Below are 18502 nucleotides of genomic sequence, written 5' to 3' on the forward strand. Positions count from 1 at the left end.
AAAATATTTATTGGCCAATGCCTTAGCTATTGCTGCTGAGGCAGTGGGTCACAGCTGGGATGAGCCACAGGCTAGGCAGAGTGTGTGGGAGGACAGGCTGGGGAGTGAGGCACTTTGGGGAATGAGAACTTAGAAATCTGTTCCAGCTAACTCCTGAGACTCCAGAATACCATGCTCAAGCCTGGACGGTGCACAAGCTCAGGAAAGACCGAAGGAGTTCCTTGCATCTCTCCTGGGCTGATCTCCACACTGCCAGCAGGTGGGGGCAAGGCAGAGATTAGGACAGACATGGAGAAGGTGAGGTGAGGGCAAGACTGTGGTGTGAACTGCCTGGCATGGGTTGGAGTGAGATAAACACACACACAAAGCCTGTGTGCAAAGCTTGTTTTGCTTTCCATTCTGGGCATTTAAGAATCTGTGTCCACTTACTCATTGACCACTAAGCTGATAGAACAGAGATGTTAGCAGCCACATTTTGAACAAAAATACAGACCGTTTAAAATTATTCCAGTCAAGTTATGGAACATCAGAAGGTACAACAAATCCCAGGGGGTCTGGTTTCAGACCTGCCTCTTAAAATGTGCTATGGAAAACTCAGGAGGTGTACAAAGAATGAAATGTGTAGCCTCCACAGAGAGAAACTGCAACAAACTGCCCCAGCCCGCTGAGACTGTGAACAGAGGAGACTGCAAGAATAATGTCTCGCCACACATAGGACCAGTGGACACAGATGTCACAGAGGGAGTGACAGAAACTCTGGGGCTGAAACATGCAGTCATGAAATGCGTCCTCCAGGGGCCCCAGGGCAGATCCAGGAGGCTGCAGAAGGCACCCTGACTTGACAGGCCACGGAGGGCATCATGTCTGAGGAGCCCAAGGAAGCTGAAGCCAGGTGCAGCAGCACCCACCTGTGGTCCAGCAACTCAGGAGCGGGAGCTGCAAGGTCCAGGCCAGCCTGGGCAACTTGGTGAGACCTGTGTAAAAGCAAAAATAAAAAGGGTGGGTTCATTGCCCGGGTGGGGGGAGAAACTGAAGAAAACAAGTGGATCCTGAGGTATGTGTGGCTCCTGTGGAGGGTGCCTACTTGTGGGATGTATGACATCCCACAAGGAGAAAGCAGCAAAAGAATATTTGAAGAAACTGCTGAGGGCCATTGCCAAGTAGGAATGACGCATCGAAATTTCCGTGCCAGCGTACCCCATGTTAAATGGACTTGCCTTGGAATTTAGCTGTTGACATTGCATGTAAGGTGACCTTGCTCAAGGACCAGGGCGGATCCGGGTTTAGAGTTTCCCCGCTCCTTGAGTTTAAGGCGTTCCCGGTTTAAGACAATATGGGTTTTAGGGAAGTTGGAGGTTGAAGATTATTGCTGCTGGGATTAGGGTGTTCCTGCTGCTTGTTCCCGTTGAGTTCTTGTGAGATTCAAATGGGATTTGGAGAAAAGCCTCGTGGAGTAGGTGAATGGGGCAGCAGAACGGGATTTCCCCTGAACGTGTGTGGAGGCCGGTGTGAGTTCGGGAATAAAGAATTGCTGCTTGAATCTACAAAGTTGTGAGTGGCTCGTGATCTTGGCCAAGCCCAGACATTTGGCAAGAAACGATGGATAAAAATCCCCAAATTTGATGAAAACATAAATCCACACGTCTAAGCAGCTCTAGGAGCCTCGTGTCAGATGATTCAAGAGAGTCACATGAAGACACACCAATGTTGAGCTGTCAAGAGGCAGGTGAGGGGGCTCTGAGAGCAACCAGTAAGTGCTCGTGGGAGGAGCCTGGGGTCAAGTTTGGTGTTTCCTAAAGACTACAGGCAGACGCCTCCTCACACCTGTCAACGTCCTCACCGCACACGGGAAAGAAGCAAGTGCTGGAGAAGAGTTGGCCAAATCAGAACTGGCCTGTGGCCGGCAGGAAGTGGGAAACGGCCTGGCAGCTCCCCAGAAAGGCCAGCCAGGGGCCACGGCCCTGCAAGCACAGCCCAGGAAGACACCAGAGAATGACAGCATTTCTCCTGTCAACCTGGACACAGCTGCCTGCACCAGCTCATGCCCAGCAGCCCAAGGTGACAGTGACCCAGATCCCACAACAGGCACAGGGGTGAACAGATTCGGCCATTCATACACCGGGACAGGTCAGCTGTGGAGAAGAAGGAGGTGCTGCTGCAGTGTGGCTGACCTTGGGAGGCGACGCCGAGGACAACCGCAGGAAGGGCTAGCAGGCCAGGGGCCCCTTCATGTGCCACATCCAGTCTACATGCACCCACAGGAAGACAAGGCTGGCAGCGGACATGGGCACCGAGTTTCTTTTGTGGAAGTGACAGTGTTCTGGGCTTAGTGGTGATGGTTATACTGTTAACATACCAAACCCACTGAATTGAGGGTTGAGATGATTAAAATGGTAGAGTGATCTTATGAGACTTAATCTAATTTATACACACACACACACACACACACACACACACATATAGTACCTGAGACTGAATTCAGGGGCAATTTACTGCTGAGTCACAATCTCAGCTCTTTTTATTTTTTTATTTTGAGACAGGGTCTCTCTAAGTTGCAGAAGCTGGCTTTGAATTTGTGATCCTCCTGACTCAGTCTCTGGAGTTGCTAGAATTACAGGCATATGCTACTTTGCCCAGTTTAATCTCAATTTTTAAAAATTAAAAACAGCTTTTAAGTAGGTGCTGGGTAAATTACTGTGTCTAACCCACACAGTCTGAATATCTTGCTCGCTTGTTACATGCATCTCACATGTTAAGGGGTCCAGAGTGAGCTACCTGCCCCGGGGGCAGCTCAGGCACTAGGGCACCCTCCTGCAGTGTGCTTCCCCTACAGCTGGGGGAAGGGGTGGTGTTAACAGAGGGAGGGAAAACATCCACAATCACAGTCCCTTCCTGCTGGCTGCGGGACTTCACCACTGCCGGGCATGAAGCCTGAACTCTGGAGGGCTGCCCGGGACAGTACCTGTGAGGGCCAGGAGCCTCTCCAACAGCCAGCACCCGTGCTACAGCTGCAAAGCCTTGCTGGCTGCATGACTGGCTCATCCAAGAGCCAAGCTTGTGTGTGAGTTCAAGCCCCACGGCCTTTTCATCCAGTGAACACCCAGTCTCAGTCCCTCGCCGGCCAGCTGAGGCCAAGGACCTGCAAATCCCAGGCTCTCTTGGATGGCATGCACTGAGAAGGGGTGCCCAACAGCTCCACCAGCCAGGGGTCGGTCGCTTCCTAGGCTCCAGGCCATAAATCAGGGGAACTTGAAAAAGTACTGCAGAAGAGGATCTTGGATTTTTTTCCCTTCTTCTCTTAAAGAGTCATTTTTTATTTTATTGTTTTGGTAATTGTAGATGGACAGCATGTCTTTATTTTGTTTATTCTTTATTTTTTTTAGTTGTTGATGTACCTTTATTTTTTATGTATTCATTTATATGCAGTGCTGAGGATCGAACCCAGTGCCTCATACATGCTAGGCCAGCGCTTTTCCACTGAGGTGCAGCTCTAAGAGGGTCTCATCTTATTCAAAATCTCCGGAGACTGAACTTGCTCGAGGCAGGAAAACAGGAGCACGTGCAGGCCGGAGACTGCAGGAACTGCCCCTGCAGATGCCCTGGTGGTGCGGCTGCCTGGGGTCCTGCTGCGGCCTCCCACTGAGGGAGGACCTGTGTTCTGGCTGCCCTGGAGGTGCCCCCACCCCCCAAGGGTCACACTCAAGCCGAAAGCCACCCAGATGACCTTTCCTCTGAAATTACAGATAGTTCCAGTGCTGCTTGAGGGTTCCTGCCAGCTTCCTTGGGCTCTGGGTGGACATGGCTGTGAAAGGGCAGCACCTTCGCTTCACATACCTGTTGGAATGGAAGCAGAGACGGCAGCTCCTACCAGGAGCACACACACTGGGTTTTGCTCTCAGAAACAAAGAACCTCATCTGTTTCTTGGGGACCTCCCATCCCACTGTGCTGCTGTGTCCAACTACTGCCTGGCCCTGACCCCACCTCTTCCACCCACCTGGCTCCTGCTGTGGCCAAGGCCTGGTGGGCTCCAAGCTTTCTGTGGGTGGGGTGAATGATCATGAAGAAGAACCACAGAACTGAAGTGATGTGGAGGACTGTCTTCCTCGAGAGTACACACTTACCACCTGCCCCTAAGTCAACTTCCATTTGACCTAAAATTGTGAAGTTACTTGTGGAAACTCAAGTTCATTCCCATCCTTGGAGTGGAATGAAACGTGTGCTCTTGATCACAAAGAAAGTCTGAAGTGCCACAGGAAAAATGGGCAGATTGGCATGAAGTCTGATTGACAGTAGATGAAAAGAAGTTTTTAAATATGTGAGAAGATGCTCAGTTCATGCTCAGCAAAAACAGAGACACCTTATGTCACCAGGTGTGGCCTGGCAAGTCTGACGCAGTCTCCGTGGGGAAGATGGTGGAGTAGACGTAGGAGAAGGTGAGGGAGGGAGGACAAGTAAAAAGGGCAGAACACCTCACTCCTCGGGATCCCAGCACACCACCATGGCCCCCCTCCCTCCCTGGAGAAGTCCGTGTTCCTCTTTCTAAATATCCTGCTTTATGTGCCTGCCTTGGCGGGCTTCTGTAACGTCACACATGTGAGGGAGCAGGACTCGGCCCTGGTGACGGCAGTGTCACTGCCAACCCCAGCTGGGGCTGCCTAGCAGCGAGGCTGCTGAAGGGCTGGTCAGTGCAGCCAGCCAGAGGAGGCAGGCGAAGGGCCGTGGACCTGGGGGACAGGCCCTAAGCTCCCTGGGTCCTTGGAATCCCTGCTGGCACAGCGCTGGCACTCCACACGGGCTGCTTTACTCAGCCCCGGGCCCTGGGTCGGAGGGATCCGGGTCCCCGTGATCCAGTTCCTGGCCCTGGCGCTGGCAGTGCTGGATACCACGGGCTCTGCCCAGGCTGCCCAGGAGCCCTGGAGAGGTGGCCCTCTTCTTCCATCCGTCCACTCCATCTGCCACAAGCCCATCACCGCGTCCTGCACTCAGTCGGGCACTCCTGGCTGGGCTCTGCCCGCCGTTTCCGCGGCTCACTGGAGCGTCTCACTGAGCTGCTCTGCACTTCTGCGCCACGACTCTCGCTCCCCTGCCGTCCTGCTTGGTGTCCATGCTGTTCCTCCTCAGTCACTCAGAGCTCTCCCTGGAGTGCAGCATGATGAGAGCTTTCTCAGGAAACCTGGACACCTGGGTGCTCAGACCCTTCACTGTGCGGGCAGCTTCCCAGGCTGCTCTGCAGGGCACGGTGAGGTCTCCTGGCTGGGCCAGGGTGGAAACAGGTTCTTCATGTGGTCTCTTTTGACCCCCAGGGGCTCCTCACTGCGGGAGGAGTCTTGTCACTGCTCCTCATGTGTGGCCTCAGGACTGCAGGGAGAGTGGTGACATCCCAACACCCCTGGCCTCCTGGGGCAGGGTATGTGGTCACTGGAGTTCCAGGTGCACACCTGCTTGTCGATCCCCTCATGTACGCGCACGCCAGATGGCCTGCCCGTGGGGCTGGTTTAAACTTGTCACTTCTAGACAATTACGGCCCAGCAGGTCTGGGTTTCGTCCTGTAGCTCAGCTCTGGTTTGCCACTTCCCCAACACAGCACCAACAGTGTGGGTGTCAAAAGAAAAACAACAATTAGGACTGCGACAAAGAGTCTCCAGCAGGTCACGCTGCAACAAGAGGGACTCGGTCAGGCAGGAAGGAGTTCTGACTGCGCCCGAGAGCACAGTGCTGTGGCCCGGAGGCTGGAACACCACCTTCACCGCCCATCCCCTCCCATGGGGCAGTCCTGCTTGGGGTGGGGAAGCAGAAACGTGGGACGTCTCCGTCTGTTCCACAGCACCAGTGCAGGTGCCTGAAGAGTCAGCTGGTCAGGCGGCCAGGCTCAGCTGGCCCTCGGCAGCTCACACATCTCCGCTGTGTTGAGAGGACTTGAGCCACCGAGTGGGAGACCCAGGATGGAGCCAGAGGAACAGGACCCGCTGGTCACATCACCTGTGCCGGGCCTGAGTCCGACCTCTGGGGCCCACGCAGGTAAACCACGGCACGTGGCCACTAAGACCTTTCCAAAGGTGGGACCCCATGGGTACCAAGAAAGATTAGGGGGAGGGGGTGAAGGGTTCCAGAAAGCAGCAAAGGAGAAAGGAAAGAAAGTGGGAGGAAAGGAGAAAGACCCCAGAGCAAGAGACATGGGGTGGGGCGCTCTGAGGGGCCTCTCAACACTGTCCCACACAAGCTTCCGAAGCATGTCTCCCTCCTCACTCTGGACTCTCTGGCCATCAGGAGGGGCTGGACTCCTTCTTGGGAGACTGGGATGGAGCCCGTCCCTACCTTCCTCCCTAGCAATCAAGCCCAGGGTCTATTTTAACACGACCTATTCTGCACCCTGTTGTGGTGTGAACTGATCAATAAGTTATAAGTATAGGTTAGAGACTACAGGAATAAAGATCTGATAAGTAAGATGACAGAAATCAGCAACTGTAAGACATAGGATTTAAGCCATAGAGTCAGCAGCAAGACTCATTTCTGAGAAAACAAAATGAAAGCTATTTTCTGCTAAATTAAAAAAAAAATTGTCTTGTGTACTTTGTACCCCACAAAGCTGTCCTCAACCCAGGCTACGGTGTTCTTGGTGACCTCTATGACTGTGAAGTAGAGTCTCACCTCTGCCAACCCCTGCTCAGACCCTAGATGCGCTGTTGGAGCTGCTCTGCTAACTGCTGTTTCAGTGTCTGTGACTGCTCCTTGCATGACGCTAAGGAAAGTCCTTGAGCTACGGGTTTTGTCCTGAAATTCCCAAGACACAGGCCAGGAAACTGCTGCTCTTTCAGAGAGCAACTTGAATTCTGTCAGACTCAGCGCCTGACCAGGTACAATTGTAAAACTGGCAAAATGAAAATCCTTCAAATTATTTCAAATTTGGACTTGGAGTGTTTTCCGGGCATCTTCCCACAACACATCCGACCCGAGGAGCAGGTGTCATCTACAACACTCCAACAGGATGGTTCACCTCCAGGCCCCCCCGCAGTTCTCTGGGGTGTAGGCCCTCACTCAGGCAGACCCTCCATGGGGTTTCCTGACTGGGGGCTCGTTTCTGGGGGTCCAACACTTCTCAGAACCCTGAAATGACCTTAGGGCTGGGCTCCCCGACTGACTGGGCTGCCCCCCTGGAGGGTCTCCTCACAGCACACGTGGCCACATGATGCCTGGGCTCCAGGCCCGGGTTAAGGACCCCTAACTCAGGGGGGCAGTCCACATCTGACTCAATCACCTGGGCCACGGTGGAGCCAGGAGCCAGGAACCCTCCAGACAGGTGCCGCCTGACCGCTGAGGGGGCCACCAGGCTTCTCCTGGCCAGAGGTGAGCAGGGCTGAGTCCTGGGCCTTCAGCTGCCCCAGCCAGGATGGCCAGCTCCCTGCCTCGGGAAGGTGTTCTGCTCCCTACAGCCAGAGCAGACAGACCACACCAGGATTAAAATGAAGCTGGCCACACGAGTTCTCTACAGTGTCCAAGACTCTTACTTTCATGGGAGAACTTTTTTCTTCCTCCATACCATCTTGTTTTCTTACAAACTCAAAATCACAAAGTGTTGACCTAACACTCACGGTTCACCTAAGTGTTCATCGCGGCGACTCTCCACAGTAAGGCCATCAGGGCATCACACCCTCTCCTGGCCTCCCAGGAGGCAGCCACCATAACCCAGCAGCCGGGCCAGAGGCAGCGGGCAGCCCAAATGCAGGCCCAAGGCTTATGACTTTGGGGTCATGGTTCCAGCTCAGAAATAGAAAACCCTGCCACCATCACACACAGGAACCAGACCCACAAAGAAGGCACGAAACTCCAGGGAACTACATACACACGAGTCTCCAGGTGACTACCAGCTCCTTGCAGTAGCCGATCCCGAGAAACACAGCTGCATGTGACACAGGATGAAGGGATGGGTAAGAGCTTGGCAGCAGGAGTGAAATGAGCAGACATGCACAGGCACACACTCGCACCCACAGACACATGTACATACGTGGGCAGAGACACAGACAACAATACGGTATTACACACATGCATCTCCTCATGTGTAAGTACCTCTGCAGGCCGGTATGCCTGAGGGTTTTAAGGATCATGAATTTCTAGTATGATTCTAGCTGCTAATTCTGATCTGGTACATAAGATTGTAATTAGCACATTTGTGTGCAAATATACTGTTGAGACCATTTTTCCTCGGAAGGAGTTATTTACACCAGCGTTCCACTCCAGGGCTCAGAGAAGAGAGGCTGGGGTCCAGCCCACGGCACTCTATTTGAAGAGCTGATGGTCGTGGGAGGTGGCACGGCCCTGTGTTTCCAGGAACACAGCCCAGGAGGGGGTGGACAGTCCCTCTTCTCCCCACAGGCCCTATCCCACTGAAGAGCTCCTCCTTTCTGGACTGGGGTGCCCCCTGTAAATAAAAGCTCCCCCAGAGGTTCTCGACAGCCCCGAGGCCTGGTGCCTGAGAGCTGCAGTGCTGAGCGACCGCGCAGGTCCTGCCACTGGGAGAAAGCGCCCTGGTGGGGCTGGAAACTGTGCATCCTGGACGCTGGTGAGGGAGCAGACCACTTAGAGGCAGAGATGCCGACATGGGCCTGGGAAGCAAGGGAGATTGGGTTTGAAATTCTCACGGCTATCTCAGAGAAGGGCAGCAGGGGCACTCTGTGCCCAGGGAACTCCTGTGGGTGCTTGGGTCAGGGGGCTGGCCAGTAGCACCACACCCTCCCCACGGGCTGTGCGGGCAGCTCTCTCCCCTGCCAGGCGGGGGCAGGCGAGGCCCACCCAGGACAAGTGACCGGCCATGTGGGGGCTGCCTCCGGGCTGCCCCTGGTTGCCAGGCAGTTTCCACGCATTCTAACCAGGGGGGGTGCCCTGACATGGCCCTGGCCCAGGGCAGTGGCTGTGGCCACATCTCTCTCCACCAGCAGGTGACAGAAACACCCCTAGGGGTGGCTAGGTGTGGGCATGGAAGTTTCCGTGATTTCCACTTTCTTCATGTTTTTCTCTCCTGCACTTTTTCATTGTTTTTTCAAGAGGTACAGGCAATTTAGAACCTATCGTAATTTCAGAGGAGCAAAATGATACCTTTCACAGGGGACTGAAGTCTGGGAAACGGCCTGCCGGGTCCGCGCCGACCCCCACCCTGAGCACCGAGTGCCTGTGGATCAGATGTGGCCAGGCCTCCCTGATGTGCTCCCTCGACTCCCGCAGGGCTGCTTTCCACGCGGCAGTCCCACCCTCGGGACAGGCTTCCTGGAGAAGGCTCTGGAACGCGGACCTGGACCAGAACAGGTGTACAGGCGCGGTGCCCTGTTCTTGGACAGGACCGCTCAGCGTTAGGGCCATGTCTCCCCTCCAAGTTCACCTGTAAATTCAGCTCAGTCCCTTGTCCCATGAAAACCAGAGCCACCTATTTTGTGGAGTCAGACACGTGACTGTGACATTCAAATGTGGAAGAGCAGCGGGGCGCACTGAGACCCCACGGGGAGGAAAGCTAACGGAGACAGGATCCTCGAAAACCCAGAGGGACATGGGCAAGCGACGCAGGGAGAAAAGAGCCCTCACAGGGGAAGAGCCCACACAGCACGGTCAGAGTGCCGGGTGACACGCTGCGTCGCCTGGGGACCCACAGAGTCTGGGAGCCCGAACACCTGTGGGCCAGGGCTGAGGAGGACTCTCGCCGTGAGGAGGACTCTCGCCGTGAGGAGGACTCTCCCTGTGAGGAGGACTCTCCCTGTGAGGAGACTCTTGCCGTGAGGATAGCCGTTGCTGTGAGGAGGACTCTCACCGTGAGGAGGACTCTCCCTGTGAGGAGGACTCTCCCTGTGAGGAGACTCTTGCCGTGAGGATAGCCGTTGCTGTGAGGAGGACTCTCACCGTGAGGAGGACTCTCGCTGTGAGGAGGACTCTCGCAGTGAGGAGGACTCTAGCCGTGAGGAGGACTCTCCCTGTGAGGAGGACTCTCGCCGTGAGGAGGACTCTCCCTGTGAGGAGGACTCTCGCCGTGAGGAGGACTCTCCCTGTGAGGAGGACTCTCGCCGTGAGGAGGACTCTCCCTGTGAGGAGGACTCTCGCCGTGAGGATAGCCCTGGCTGGGATCCAGCAACACCCAGCCAGTCACCTTGAGGCACTGAGGCCCCTGGACGTGGTGGACACTGAAGATGCTGGAGCACCTGTGCAGGTACCTCCCTGCAGACGGATGTAGCTGCGCAGGCTGGAACAGAACCCAGGCAGCCAAGGCCTGCTGCAGCGTGGAAAGGCCAAGGCTCTGGGCCGGCACAGTGACTCCAGGACACAGCGCTGGGGAGAGTCTAAGTGCCAAAGAACACGGAGCCGGTGACACTTCCTGAAGGACAAGAGGGCACTCCTCCCCTGTACAGAGGGGTGGGGAGCAGCTGGCACTTCAGGATGGCCTCTCGGAGGAGGGTGGGAAGGGACTCAAACTGCAGGGCATGCCACACCCTCTCCATCCCACGGGCTGAACGCCGCCCTGCAGGGCTCACTGATGGATGAGAGCAAATGGCCCAGGCAAGTCCCCAGACCACGCCAGGCAAGGAGGAGGCCTGCCCTGGAAGCACACTCTGCTGGGAACCTTGGCTGACAACAAGAAGAGCTGTGCCTGGGAGCCTGAACCAGGCCAGGAGGCCCCTGAGGGCAGGGGGTCCAGAGCTAGTCCCTCCTGCCAAGTCCTGCCACTTCCAACGTGCCCTCAGCCGGGTGCCCAGCCTCTGATACATGGACATGTTCCAGATCCAGACCACAGCATGCACATGTCCACCTTTTAAAGTCGGCTTCCTATTTGGAGAGAACTGCAGACTCACATGCAGTCATCAGAAGCCATGCAGAGGGGTCTCTGGGACCCTCCACTCGGTTGCCCCTGCTGTAGCCCCCTGTAAAACTAAACAGTCACACCAGCAGGACCCAGGTGCAGACAGGCCCCATGCAGCACCCCACCAGGACCCTGCTGCAGAGCCCACCCCTGCCTGCCCGACAGTCCCCAGCCTGTCCTCGGGATGCTCAGAGATGGAGCTGCGCTCTGCAGCCTTGAGCTCGCTTTCTCATAGGCGAAGCTCTCGCGGGTCCACCCAGGCTGTGCGTATCCATGGCCAGTCCTCTCTGCAGCACAGACTCCTGTGGCACCGAAGATCCTGGCTTGTGTAGCCATCCACTTGTGGAAGGGCACCTGGGTGTTTCCAAGCTTTGGCTCTTAACACAGCTGCTCTGAAAACCCGAGTCCAGGTTTTCCTGCGGACGTCTCCACTCCTCTAGGATGAACGTCCAAGCTGCAACACTAGGCCATGTGCCTGGGGCATGTTCTGTTTTATGAGAAACTCTGACACAATTTTGTGGAGTAGCTGCACCATTTTACATTTCACACACTATGAGGGATCGTTTTTCTGCATCTAGGTCAGCATTTGGTTTTCTTTGTATTTTTTATTTCAGTCATTTTAAAGGGTGCATCATGCTACCCACCATGGCTTTAATCGACTGAACGTCCCCAAAGCCAATGGTACCTTTCCATGTGCTCATTTATCATCTGCACGTGCTCTTTAGGGAAATGTCTGTTCTCATGTTTTGCCCATTTTCGGTTGGAGTTCCTCAACTGGTTGGCTGCTGGTTCCTCATGTCGGCTAGACTTTGGTAACATTTTCTCTCACTCCAATGCCTTTTCATTTTCTTTATTTGCAGGGGTACCAGGGATTGAACTTAGGGACACTCAACCACTGAGCCACATCCCCAGCCCTGTTTTGTTTTTTATTTAGAGACAGGGTCTCATTGAGCTGCTTAGCACTTCGCTAAATTGCTGAAGCTGGCTTTGAACTCATGACCCTCCTGCCTCCGCCTCCTGAGGTGCTGGGTTTACAGGCCTGGGCCACCATGCCCAGCTCTTTTCATGTTCTTGAGGGGGTCTTTGCAGAGCGGTTTTTAATTTCCATGAGGTCCAATTGATCCAGTTTGTTTTTGGATCTTGCCCTTGGTATATCAGGCCTAAGAATTCTTTGCCCCAAGGCTGGATCCCAATGATTTTCTCCAATTTTTTTCTAGAAATTTATATTTTTACACTTACATTTAAGTCCAATCCATTTTGAGTAATTTTTCTACAAAGGCTGAGGTTTACGATGAGGGACCCCTGCCTGACACACTTGTGTGGCTCTCCTGATAGGTTCTGTGCCCTATCCTATTGGTCCATGTGTCTGTCCCTCTGTCAGTGCCCCACTGTCTTGATAACTGTGGAAAGCATTAACACTGAGTGGTTTCTCCCACTGGCTCTCCTTTTTCCAAATTGTTTTGATTGTTTTAGAGCCTGAGCTGTTCCATATGAACTTTACAATAGGTTTTTCCATATTCTACATAAAATATTGCAATTTGGGGGGGTTTTACGGGGGACTGAACTCAGGTGCACTTGATCACTGAGCCACATCCCAGCCCTATTTTGTATTTTATTTAGAGTCAGGGTCTCACTGAGTTGCTTAGCAGCTCGATCTTGCTGAGGCTGGCTTTGAACTCATGATCCTCCTGCCTCAACCTCCCCAGATGCTGGGATTACAGGCATGTGCCATATACCTGGAAGTTGTTGGGATTTTGATACAAGTTGCACTAACATAGAGATCGGTTTGAGGACTAACACAGAGTCTTCTAATCCATGAACATGGTATGTCCTTCAATTTATTTAGGTCTTCTTTGTTATCTCTTATTCACATTTATAATTTGTAGCATACAGACTTGATATTTTGTGTATTTATGCCTAAGTATTTTATTTTCTTTGGTGGGATTGTAAATGGCCTTGTTTTTGTTTCTTTGTGGTGCTGGAGATTGAGCCTCGGGCCTTGTGCCTGCTGGGCAAGTGCTCCAGCTTTAGGCTGCGTCCTCAGCCTGGCCTGTGATCTTACTTTTGGTTCTCCACGTTGATTGCTGGCACACAGAACTGTGACTCACTGGGTGTTGGTCATCTACACTGCCGTCTTCCCAGACTCACTTATTGGTTCTAGGAGTTTTGGGGGAACATTTCTTAGATTTTTTTTACATAGATAATTGTATCATTTGCAAATAGAGGTATATTTGTTCTTTAATGGTTTGTATGTCCTTTATTTCATTTTCTTCATTTTCAAAAATTCCAGTATTATGCTAACAGCAGTGGTGAGGGTGAACAACCCCATCTTACTCCAGACCCTGGAAGAAAAGCTTTCAGTCTTTCACCTGTAGGTTTTATGTAGGTGCTCTTTGTCAAGCTGAATACTCGTTTCTAGATTTCTGGGAGTTTTTATTGTGACCAGGTGTTGTATTTTGTTAAATGCCTTTCTGCATCAATTGATGTGATTCCATCTTATGGTGATGTGGTGGGAGATACTGGTTGATTTTTGAACACTGAACCAGCCTGGCATACCTGTATTAAATTTCACTTGGTTCAGTAACTTTACACATTGCTGAATTCAATTTTCTAATATGGTGTTGAAGATTCTGAATCTGCATGTATGAAAGCTTTGACCTGTTGTTTTCTCTTTTTGTACTGTCTTTGTCTACTATGGTTATCAGGCAATGCTGACTCCTCTCTTGTTTGAATGTTGGATAGACTTTTCCAGTGAAAATATCCTTGGGAGTTCTTTTCCAAGGGTTTTTTTTAAGAGAGAGAGATAGACAGAGATAGAGAGAGAGAGAATTTTTTAATATTTATTGTTTAGTTTTTGGCGGACACAACATCTTTGTTTGTATGTGGTGCTGAGGATCGAACCTGGGCCGCACGCCTGCCAGGTGAGTGCGCTACCGCTTGAGCCACATCCCCAGCCCCTTTTCCAAGAGTTTTTAAAGAATTAATCCAATGTTGTAACTTATACTGCTGATTTTAGACCTTTCCTCTTTCTCAGGTAAGCATTTGGTGCCATCCACTTCCCACTCAGCCAATTTGCATATGTCCCACATATTTTTTTTAAGAGAGAGTGATAGAGGGGGAGAGAGAGGGAGAGAGAGAGAGAGAGAGAGAGAGAGAGAGAGAGAGAGAGAGAGAGAATTTTTTAATATTTATTTTTTAGTTATTGGCGGACACAACATCATTGTTTTGTATGTGGTGCTGAGGATCGAACCCGGGCCGCACGCACAACAGATGAGCGCGCTACCGCTGGAGCCACATCCCCAGCCCATGTCCCACATATTTTGATCTGTTGTATTTTCATTTTCATTAAGTCCCAGGCGTTTTAAATTTTCTTCTGAGGCTTCTACTTTGGCCCGTAGATTAACTAAAATTGTATCATTTAATTCCCAAGCGTTTAGGTGTCTTGATGGTCTGCTTCTTTCATCTGTTTGTGTCTTCTGCCATTTGAGGAGGTTTTCCGGCATCTGTCTTCAGACACTTTTTCAGCCCCACTCTTTTTCTCCTCTTTCCAGGACCAGATGATACAGATGTTGATAGGTTTGTTACCGTCACACAGATCCCTGTGACTCTGTCCACTTTTCTCCAGTCATTTTTTTCTCTGTGGTTGATATTGGGCAATTTCTATTGATCTGTTCTCCAGTTCACAGATTCTGATTTCTGTCATCCTCTACTATTTGCCCCCATGCAGCAAGGTTTTAAAAAAACTGTTATTTTCAAGTTCTATGGTTTCACTTTTTTCTTTTTTATATCTTCTATTTCTTTGCCAAGGTTTTCTATTCTTTTATTTGTTTCAGGAAGACCTGTCACTGAGAGGGGAAATCTACTTTAAAATGCTGCTCACGTAATCCCTACTCAGATTCATCTCCCTGTTGGTTCTGTGGACTTTTTTTTTTTTTCATTCATGTTTTGGTTTTTCTGATTCTTGGTAGGATGAGTGAACTTTTTACCAAATTGTGGATGTTTTGAACACGAATTCTTTCACATGTGAATATCCAGTTGTCCCAGCACCATTACTGAAGAAATGATTTTCCCCATTGAATGGTCTTGATACCCTTACCGACACTCAGCTGACCTTGGTTCAATCCACAGCACCACGACACATGAACAACCTAACAGTAAAGGTCAGCTGACCACTGATGTATGTGTTGGTTTTTTGACTTGCAATTCTATTCCACTGCCCATGATGTCTCTCCTTATAATGCCACACAAATTTGACTACTGTAGATTTGTAATTAGTTTTAGTACATACAGAGTTCATTGCCACTTTCTTCTTTTTCAGGATACTTTTTGACTAATGTTGTCCTTTGCAATCATATATATGAATTTTAGAATTGTCTTGTCCATTTCTGTAAGAAGACAGCTGAGATTTTGACAGGGACTGTATTGAACCTATACATCAGTTTAACAATGTTAAATACTCCAATCCATGAACAGAGCATATCTTAGATCTCCTTTAGTTTCTTCTAATAATGTCTTGTAATTTTGAATACACAAGCCTTACGCCTCTTTGGTTAAATTTATCTCTACATATTTTATTATGAAGATGATGATTTTATTATTTTTTTATAACATTGTAAGTGGAATTGCTTAATTTCTTCCAGATTGTTCACCATTAGTCTCTACAAACATACGTGATTTCTGAGTTCGGACTTTATGTTCTGGTTGGCTTGAGCAGGGCTTGGTTGCCTGTCTCTGAGGTCTGAGGATTCTCTTCGTCCAGTGACTGGAAGTGTGCACCAACACGGGTTTAAGTTTGCTTGTTAATTTTGCTTTCTACCTTTGCTGCTTCTCTTTGCTAGGTTTGCCCTGGTGCCTGACATCAGCTGTGGTCTGCCTGCCCTCAGCACTGCCCTGTGTGAAGGCACACTCCCCACGCTCCCTCCTGGCCAGGACTCTGCTGCCTCCACTCTCTTTTCCAAGTCTTCCTTTTAGCTATCTATCTATTTATTTATTTTTGGTACCAGGGATCGAACCCAGGGGTGCTCCACCACTGACCACATCCGCAAACCTTTTTATTTATTTTCAAAATTTGGAGACAAGGTCTTGCTAAGTTGCTGAAGCTGGTCTCAAACTTGTGTTCTTCCTGCTTCAGCCTCCCCAGCTGCTGGGATGACAGGCCTGAGCCATTTCATCTTAGCTGTTGATGGACCTTTATCTTATACATTTATTTATATGTGATGCTGAGAACGGAACCCAGTACCTCACAGGTGCTAGGCAAGCGCTCTGCCACTGAGTCCCAGCCACAGTCCCTGAAGTCTTCCTTTTAAAGTTTCTCTTTCTGTAAATTCCGCCTCAACCCTTTTCTCTCAGATTATTTCAAGTTCCTTCTGTCTTTTAAAGCCCATTCTGCATAAGAGAGGGCAGGCTTTCCACATGAGAAGCATCCTGCAGTGAGCTGACAAAGGCTCCCAGAATCTCTCCTCCCCTCTCAGACCAGACGGTGGCGGCTCCTGTCATCTGCTGGTCCTTCAGCTCCCTGGGGTGAGTGAAGAGCTGGCTCAGCAAGAGCCAGGCGCACAACCCAGATGCGCCACTGCAGGGCCTGGAGCCGACTGACCCCATTAGCCAGAGGCTGGGGCCTCTGGGGGCAGGAGGGCCGCTGCTCAGTTGCCGGGGTGAACCACCTCCTCTCCCCGTGGAACCCAGGTCACACTGTCCAAAACAAATGTCACAGATGGGACCTGAGTGAGCTCACTTCAGATGGTTGGGTGCGTCACAACCAGCCTGGCTACCTAGAGGGACACAGTGGTGGGAAGACACAGGGCAGGCAGGACCGGGCTGGCCATTCGGGGGCTGGAGCTCACTCTGGAGAAATGGGGCCTTGCTGCACTTGGTACAGGGGAGTGTACCCCCACCACTTGGAGGACAGAGGACTCTCAGAGGGAGGAGTGCAGAGACCCACGTGACTCAGGTCCAGAGCCAGCAAGACGCAGGGACAACCACGCCCGGTCACAGCAGCCCTGTCTGGGTCTGCCCTGCACCCCAGGCTCTCAGCTCCAAGGCCGGAGCCATCTGGGCTCCAGGGTTCCAAGCTCAATTCTTACACATCAAAAAGAGGAAGTTCTCTCAAAGCCCCTAACTGCCAGGAGTGTTTCCCCCTTGACCAATTCTGCCGCGGTGGGTGCGGGCGAGCAGGGGGCCTTCGCGCCCGCCTGCGTTGCGGTCTGAAAGCAGTGCTCAGGGACCACAGTGGCCAGACGCACATCCCAGAGCCCCGCGAGTGCAGCTCCACCCACATGACTCTGAAGGTGGCCTCCGACTCCTTGGAGTGCGCTCCTCTGGAGGCCTGACTGGAGTGTGAGGCTCCCCAGAGCACCCTCACTCCCCAGCGATGAGCAAGGCGGCCAACATCCTGCACTGCTCATGTTCAGTGGCCAAGGCCATCTACCCCCTGCCAGAACCTCCTGGGACCACGCAGCACTTCCCAGTGAGCCTCCCGGCCAACACAAGCAGCCAGGCCCGACCTGAGCCGAGGCCTAACCTGGCAGCACTTGTCCAGGGGGGACACAGCTCTCCACCCACGTGGCTCACTCCCTGGGCCTCTGCCAAGGCCGGAATGCGCAGCTTCGGCAGCTCAATCCCCAATGTCATGTGTGCCTGCGACTCTGGGGCTTAGGGCTGGGTCCCCAGAAAGTGACTAGATCAGACAAAGTCCCCTTTCACTATTCAGAGGGTGGACACTGGTGCTGAGGGCTGGGGCCTCTGGGGGGTGATGAGGTGAGAGAGTCCTCACCAGCGTGGAGTCCCCAGAGAGGCTCCTGGTGGGACTGATCATAGCCAAGGGAGAGCAACCAGACTGACACACACACAGGTGCTCTTGCCAGAGGGGATGTAGCCCGGGGCCGGGGCCGGCAACCTGCTGTTTGGACTCCCAGATTCCAAAACCATGAGCCCCAGTAAACTTCTCTTTATCATCAGCCTGTCCCAGGTGTTTTGTTATAGTAAAGACAGGCTCATACACCTACATTCCACTGTCACACTGGGGTTGGGGTCCTGGAGAAACACTGCCTGCCTGCCTCAGACCCACCGCCCTCCTGGGCCTTCACTCTGGCCTCTTCACCATCTGCTGGCTGATGGAAAGGTACCTGCCCTGCACACAAGGTGTGTGTTAGCCCCCAAAGACTCTAGATTTTAGCAGCTGAGGTATTTTCCTAATTCTAATGAATCCAGCCTGCATTAAGTCACTGGAAATGTCTGCAAACTTGACTTCCTCTTGCTGTGCAGCCTTATGCACAGCAGTGCCCGATGACGTCACAGCTGACATCAGGCCTGCAGCAGGCTGCATGGCAGAAGGCAGCGTACAGTCACTGTGACACCTACGCAGGCCATGTGACAAACACAGGCAACAGCACAGCCCCAGGATCATCACAGGAAGACAGACCGAACAGGAGGCATGGAGAGAGAGCTGGGATGCCAGGAGAGGGCCAGACAGCAACCCCCTAAAGTAGGCAAGGGAAGTGGGCACAGGCCTCGCCAGTGCAGGGAAGGGTCCCTGGAGGAGCATGCCGGGGCCTCCCTGTGTGCACACCTCTGGGACAGGGACCACACCTGGTGGCAAGGACTCACCTGGAAGGCCTGGACAGTAAAGTGGGGTGCACTCCGTGGTGCGGAGCTCAAGGCACTGGCAT

The sequence above is a fragment of the Urocitellus parryii genome, chromosome 13 (genome assembly GCF_045843805.1).
Source record: "Urocitellus parryii isolate mUroPar1 chromosome 13, mUroPar1.hap1, whole genome shotgun sequence".
NCBI classification, from domain to species: Eukaryota; Metazoa; Chordata; class Mammalia; order Rodentia; family Sciuridae; genus Urocitellus; species Urocitellus parryii.